Genomic DNA, 7,500 nt, shown 5'->3' with positions numbered 1-7,500 from the left:
GAAGAGAAGGAGAAAAACCAGCAGGGGGACAGAGCAGAGACTTGAAAGTTTTAAGAAATAATATCCCGCCCTACCCATAAACTTATAAAGGACTATAAGAAGGATAAGTGCCACAGAGAAAAATGAAAAACAAAAATGTAAAAGGAAGTGGGCTTAAAGGGTCCCAGACTGGCACAATTAAAAAATATACATCCCAAGGAAACGCAACCCCAGAAAGACCTCAGAGCAGATCTGGAGGAGGAGAGAGGTGTTTTTTTTTTGTTTTTTTTTTTAACCCCTTTCTTCTCCTCTCGCCACCTACCCCCACTCTATTGCCTTCGTTATGGATTTTTTTCGTTTTTTTTTCATTTTTCTTCTCTCTCTATTTTTCTGCCAGTGATAATATCCAGGTGGGGCTTGGGAGGTTATGGGGAGGTTAGTCAAGGGGAAAGTCGTCCATGGACGGAGTTTTAGCCCAAGGATCAAATCAAAGGTGGATTTTTTAATCCATAAATGATTAGTAGGCAAATGTTAGGCCTAAAAAGAGGGAGGAGGGGAGGGGGGAGGGAGGGGGTTGGAAGGTTGGCAGGGTGGGAAATGGGAGAGGGAGGTTGTTTTCTCTGCAAAATAAAAGATGATATAAAAACAAGTGAGAAGGGAGAAGGAGAGAGAAATAAAAAATATAGATGGAGGAGAAAAGAGGAAATTTAAGGAAGATGGAAGAGATTCAGTTTATAACATATAACATAAATGGGTTGAACTGTCCCGGGAAAAGATATAGATTATTTAAAGAATTACATCATAGAGAAGCCTCAGTGATATTTTTACAGGAGACACATCTTGAGATAAGCTCAAATGTTAGACTGAGGTCTAAAAAATACCCAACATGGTACTATGCAGATTCCCCGGTTAAAAGAGCAAAAGGGGTAGCAATAGGCCTGGCAAAGAACGTTAGGTTTGAGTTGGAAGATAGAAAAACAGACCCAGATGGGAGATTTTTGTTCTTAAGGGGCAAGTTACAGGAGATCGAGTGTACACTGGCCAACATCTACTGCCCTAATAAAAAACCGGAGGAGTATCTGAAAAAGGTGTTGAGGAAGTTGATGGACTTTAAAAAAGGACGTTTGATCCTGGCAGGGGATTTTAACTTCTGTATGGACCCACAAAGGGATGCCACCTCCCATATAAAGACAGAAGGAAATAAGGCCCTGAAATTATTGAAAAAAGAATTACACATAAGTCAACTGATAGATGCCTGGAGAATTACACACACACAAGATAGAGATTATACTTTTTTCTCAAATATGCACAAGAGATATTCAAGATTAGATTATATATTAATAGAACATCAATTAATCGACCATCTGACCCAGGTAGATATAGAGACAATAACTTTATCAGACCACGCTCCAGTTACTATGAAAATGGAATGGGGGAGAAGGAAAAGCGGAGGGCTGGGATGGAAATTGAATGAGACACTTTTAGTGGAAAGGGAAATAGCTCAGAAAATAGGGGAGGAGATCGAACGCTTTTTTAAGGAGAATGAGACAGGGGAGGTGTCAACAGCCACAGTGTGGGAGGCTCACAAAGCTTATATAAGAGGAATATTAATGGCGATTGGGGCTAGAAAGAAAAAAGAAAGAAGGGAGAAAATGAATGAGCTCTTAGAAGAAATAGATAAATTAGAACAAATACATAAGAATAGAATAACAAAAGAAATAGAGCTGAAGTTAAAAAAACAGAAGGAAGAACTGAAAGAAATGATAGAAGAGGAGAGGAGAAAAGTATATAATAGAGTTCTAAGTGAGAGATATAGATGGGGAGAAAGACCTGGAAAGTATCTGATGAGAGCCCTGAGGAAAAAGAAAAATAGAAATTATATAGAAAAAATAAAAGATGCTAAAGGAAACATGAAACACTCAAATAAAGATATCACCAAAGCCTTCATAGAATATTACAGGAAACTGTACAATATAAGCCCCTCGGAAAGTTCAGAAACTATAGACAGTGAGAAAAACCAGAAAAGAAAGAAATATTTGGAAATGGCTAGGTTATTAAAATTAAATGAGGACCAACTAAACTCCCTAGACGCAGATATCTCACAGGAAGAAATAAAACTAGCATTAAAGGGGACAGTGTCGGGGAAAAGCCCAGGCCCAGATGGTTATACAGTGAGATACTATAAAAAATTCAGTGAAATCTTAGTACCAAAACTCAAAAACTACATGAATGCACTAGGTGGAGAGATGGAAGTAAGAAGAGAATCATTACAAGCCCAACTCGTGCTCATTCAGAAAGAGGGAAAAGATCCCTCTCAGTGTTCTAGCTATAGACCTATTTCACTACTGAACACAGACACTAAGTTGTACGCAAAGGTCCTAGCAAACAGATTGAAAGAGCTAATGCCTGGATGGATACATGAGGATCAGGTGGGCTTTGTTCCAGGGAGGGAAGGAAAAGATAATGGGGTACGATCATTGATGCTAATCCAAAAGAGTAAAAAGGGAAAAGAACCGGCGGTACTACTGTCTATAGATGCTGAAAAAGCGTTTGATAGGGTAAATTGGAGATTCATGATGGACACTCTGGAAGCTTTGGGAATCGGGCCTAGGATGAGAGAATGGATAGGAAAGCTGTACAGATACCCCTCGGTGGTCATTGGGGTAAATGGGGAGAGGTCAGAACCCATTGAGATGTCAAACGGAACAAGACAGGGATGCCCATTATCCCCATTGCTGTATGTTATATCTCTAGAACCTCTACTATCAACAATAAGACTGAATAGAGACGTAAAGGGAATCCGAATAGGAGATACGGAACATAAAGTTGCTGCTTTTGCAGACGACTTGTTGTTCTATGTAGGAAACCCCAGGATAACACTTCCAAACTTAATGAAGTCACTAAAGGAGTACGGAGAACTATCAAATTTAAAGATAAATCCAACAAAAACGGAGATTCTAAATATAAACATCTTAAAAAACGAAAAAGAAAGGATACAAAAAGAATTTCCCTTTAAATGGAAAGATAGAGATATAAAATATCTAGGAGTAAAACTCACAGCCTCACATAAACATCTATATAAACTAAACTATATTACACTGATAAATGAGATTAGAGATGAATTAAAAAGATTGGAGGGAGGAACCCCGACATGGATGGGCCGTATTAATCTGGTAAAAATGGTAATAGTACCAAAAATCATATATAGATATCAAATGATCCCAATTAAACTCCCAGAGATTTTCTTTAAAATAATTAAGAAATTGATAACAAGATACATATGGAGGAATAAAAAACCAAGACTGTCATACGAACTGCTAAGTAGGAGGAAAGAAAGAGGGGGTTTAGGGCTCCCAGACTTTAAAAGATATTACAAAGCGGTAATACTGGCAAGAACCATAGATTGGATATTTAATAATAAAAAAAGCTGGGTGAGAATAGAGAATGAACTCAGCGGAACAGACTTGGGAAGAATGATATGGGTACCAACACAGTATAGGGGTTTAAATGACAATGTAAATACATACACTTTGAATGTTTTAAAGATTTGGGATAACTTACACAGAAGTATGAAATGGACCTTTAATTCTACACTGATTCCACTAAAAAATACAGAGTTTTTCCCCCCAGGTAGAGAAGAAATAGGAGGGAAGTGGTTTAAAAAAGATAAGGTGCAATTAGGAGACATCTTGGTGGGAGATGAAATAGGAGCATATGGCGAATTGAAAAAAAAAGAGGGAGAGATTTTCACTAAATTAGACGAATGGCGGTATTTCCAATTGAGGTGTTTTGTCGGAAGTTTGCCAAGACCTTTAAGGACAAGAGACAATTGGAACTTGTTTGAAAAGACATTGGGAACACAAGGTGATGGGAAACACGGGATTGCTAGAATTTATAAAATACTCACTGAACTAGACACAAACACGAAACCAACATATTTAACAAAATGGGAAATGGATATGGGAGTTGTGATAGATGAGGAAAAGCAGAGGAGAATGTATAGATTAACTCACGAAAATGTCTCTATGAGAGAAGTAGAAATGAACTATAAGTGTTTGACAAGATGGCACATTTCACCAGTAGTAGAAAATAAGATGTGTGGAGAGAGCACACCGCTGTGTTGGAGGGGATGTGGAGAAATAGGCACAATATACCATATATGGTGGGGATGCCCAAAAATCCAGATATTCTGGACAACAATAATCCACTTAATAAGAAAATTGACAGAAATAGATATAAATCTAGATCCAGAAGTATGTATTTTGCACATCACGGATATAACGGTAAATAAATATAAAAAATCAGGGATATGGAACTATATAAATGCTGCAAAAGCCCTGATACCCAAGTTCTGGAGGCAAATAGAGGCACCAAAGGAAGAGGACTGGATTGAAAGAGTTGAGCAGATTAAAAAGATGGAAAGGCTGTGCCATACCCAAGAAGATAAGATGGAGGTTTATCATGGGAAATGGGAGAACTGGGAAAAAGCCAGATTATATATGAGGTGTAGGAAAGAATAAAGATAACAACAGAAAAATTCCACTTGCTGATATAAGAAGACGTAGAGAAAAGATAGAATAGGCAGAGGGGACATAGGGTGGGGGGTGGAGAAGGGGGGAAAAGGTTGCATAGAGTATATAAAGTAGAAATGTTGGTTAATATAATATTATAGAATATATTTTATATATATATATATATTTATATTGTGATGATGAAATGTAATTGAAATGGAAAATTAATAAATATTTGAATTATAAAAAAAAAGACCGGAACACAGCGCGGGAACACAGCGAGAGGAACGCGCGGAGCAAAGGTAAGTGAATTGAGACAATATGGGGAATTAATTACTATAGGGGGGATGAATTATTAAATGGAGGATTAATTACTATGGGGGATGAATTACTATGGAGGATGAATTACTATATGGGGGATGAATTACTATGGGGGATGAATTACTATGGAGGATGAATTACTATATGGGGGATGAATTACTATGGAGGATGAATTACTATATGGAGGATGAATTACTATATGGAGGATGAATTACTATATGGGGGATGAATTACTATGGAGGATGAATTACTATATGGAGGATGAATTACTATATGGAGGATGAATTACTATATGGGGGATGAATTACTATGGAGGATGAATTACTATATGGGGGATGAATTACTATATGGAGGATGAATTACTATATGGGGGATGAATTACTATATGGGGGATGAATTACTACATGGAGGATGAATTACTATATGGGGGATGAATTACTATATGGAGGATGAATTACTATATGGGGGATGAATTACTATGGAGGATGAATTACTATAGAGGGGATGAATTACTATAGAGGGGATGAATTACTATATGGGGGATGAATTACTATAGGGGGGATGAATTACTATATGGGGGATGAATTACTATGGGGGATGAATTACTATATGGGGGATGAAGCTAACTGCACGATCCTGTATATAGCATTAAGGTAAGAAACAATATATGCAGTGTCGGATTTGTTTTAAATGTTGCAATGGTTTTGCGGCTCCCAGTCTTTTTTTTCCCTTCGGAAACGGGTCCAAGTGGCTCTTTACGTCTTAAAAGTTGCAGACCCCTGGTCTAGGGGTATGATTCTCGCTTAGGGTGCAAGAGGTCCGGGGTTCAAATCCCGGACGAGCCCTATGTTTAGCAAACAACTCGGCATTCTATTGGGAGGAATTGTTCAGATGGTGGCTGAATCCATGCAAGCAACTGTGCTAGCGGTAGCCAAGAGTGCTTAAAGGCTCTTGCATTTCCAAAATGTGCAACGGCTACTTCTGTGAAATGGGCAAGATGTGGCTCTGGGGTTCTGCCTCTTTAGTCTAGGGGCTAAAGAGGCAGAACCTTTTGGGCATGGGAGCTCCAAGCTACAAGACCATGAGGCAGTCTCCAGAGCCTACCGCAGGAAAGGAGGTGATGTTTCCCCGACAAAGTTTCTTCTTTGCTTTTGAAATCTTTGATAGTTCAAGAAAGGCAAAGACTGCAAACTCGGTTCATCAAAGGAAGAAGACTTTTTTAGAGGACAATGCTATTTTTTGTACAAAAAAAAAAACATTTCCCAGAAAGCTGGCATTCCTGGCTCGTTGGTCTAGGCGTATGATTCTCGCTTTGGGTGCGAGAAGTCCCGGGTTCAAATCCCGGACGAGCCCAAGCTTTAGGCAGATGGCCTGAGTTCCCATTTCCTTCTTGGTCGCAGCCAAGGTTCTTTTATGGCGCGCTTGAACTTTTCTAGTGCCCTTGTCTACTGCTCAACCTAGCCTGGGCAGACAGCCAAATGCAGCCAACAGCACTCGGCTCGTTGGTCTAGGGGTATGATTCTCGCTTTGGGTGCGAGAGGCCCCGGGTTCAAATCCCGGACGAGCCCACAAGGTGAATTTTTTCATCCCTCTGGAACTCAACAGCACAGACATGGTTTTACCGTAACTTGCACGTACCTACCGGTCAACGTGTAAGCCCTTCTCACGGCAGTCGCTCGAGCTACATCCAGATGCTTTTCACCTTTCTTTGACAAAGTACTTCAAATGGAGCTTGTGGCCTTCTTTCAACATACTTCCTACAATTGAAGTGGCATAAAGCTGAAATTGCATCCATAGCTTAGCCCTTAGTGCTTCCGTGTTCACTTTCCACATGAACTGCAACAGGTGCTGACGAGCCCCGTTCAGTGCTGAGATTTTTCAAAGCAGTGAGAAAAGTTGGATCAGCTTACAATTCAATGCCCAGGGACCAAGGATTTGCTTTGTCTTGACTTTAGAAATGCATGCTGACCTCATCTCCAAGTTTCCTAGTGCTCTTGACAATAAAAAAAGATATTTTTTTGAGCAAAATATGCAGATGGTATTGTAGTGGGGACTTAGCCTTGGCACTCAAAAGGCACTTGTTCTACTCAAAAAAAAAAAAAAAGCTTTTTGTGTATCCAAGGCTCGTTGGTCTAGGGGTATGATTCTCGCTTAGGGTGCGAGAGGTCCCGGGTTCAAATCCCGGACGAGCCCTATGTTTAGCAAACAACTTGGCATTCTATTGGGAGGAATTGTTCAGATGGTGGCTGAATCCATGCAAGCAACTGTGCTAGCGGTAGCCAAGAGTGCTTAAAGGCTCTTGCATTTCCAAAATGTGCAACGGCTACTTCTGTAAAATGGGCAAGATGTGGCTCTTGGGTTCTGCCTCTTTAGTCTAGGGGCTAAAGAGGCAGAACCCTTTGGGCATGGGAGCTCCAAGCTACAAGACCATGAGGCAGTCTCCAGAGCCTACCGCAGGAAAGGAGGTGATGTTTCCCCGACAAAGTTTCTTCTTTGCTTTTGAAATCTTTGATAGTTCAAGAAAGGCAAAGACTGCAAACTCGGTTCATCAAAGGAAGAAGACTTTTTTAGAGGACAATGCTATTTTTTGTACAAAAAAAAAACATTTCCCAGAAAGCAGTCATTCCTGGCTCGTTGGTCTAGGCGTATGATTCTCGCTTCGGGTGCGAGAGATCCCGGGTTCAAATCC

The 7,500-nt window shown here is 39.9% G+C and overlaps 3 non-coding genes across 3 annotated transcripts in view; all 3 read left to right on the top strand.

Moving 5' to 3' along the window:
• The first annotated feature begins 6,307 nt into the window (after positions 1–6,307).
• Positions 6,308–6,379, top strand: TRNAP-UGG (transfer RNA proline (anticodon UGG)). The gene has a single exon. It is a non-coding gene; the product is annotated as a tRNA-Pro (tRNA).
• Positions 6,380–6,932: 553 nt separating this feature from the next.
• Positions 6,933–7,004, top strand: TRNAP-AGG (transfer RNA proline (anticodon AGG)). Its single transcript has one exon. It is a non-coding gene; the product is annotated as a tRNA-Pro (tRNA).
• A 435-nt stretch (positions 7,005–7,439) lies between these two features.
• TRNAP-CGG (transfer RNA proline (anticodon CGG)) overlaps positions 7,440–7,500 on the top strand; it is a 72-nt gene continuing 11 nt past the window's right edge. Inside the window, exon 1 of the tRNA in view lies at positions 7,440–7,500. This exon is cut by the window's right edge and continues 11 nt beyond it. This is a non-coding gene — a tRNA (tRNA-Pro).

This window comes from Staurois parvus, unplaced genomic scaffold (genome assembly GCF_062004578.1).
Source record: "Staurois parvus isolate SC_StPar_1 unplaced genomic scaffold, SC_StPar_1.0 ptg001918l, whole genome shotgun sequence".
Classification (NCBI taxonomy): Eukaryota; Metazoa; Chordata; class Amphibia; order Anura; family Ranidae; genus Staurois; species Staurois parvus.
Note: the sequence above shows the minus strand (reverse complement) of the source record. Positions and strands in the feature narration are given on the sequence as shown.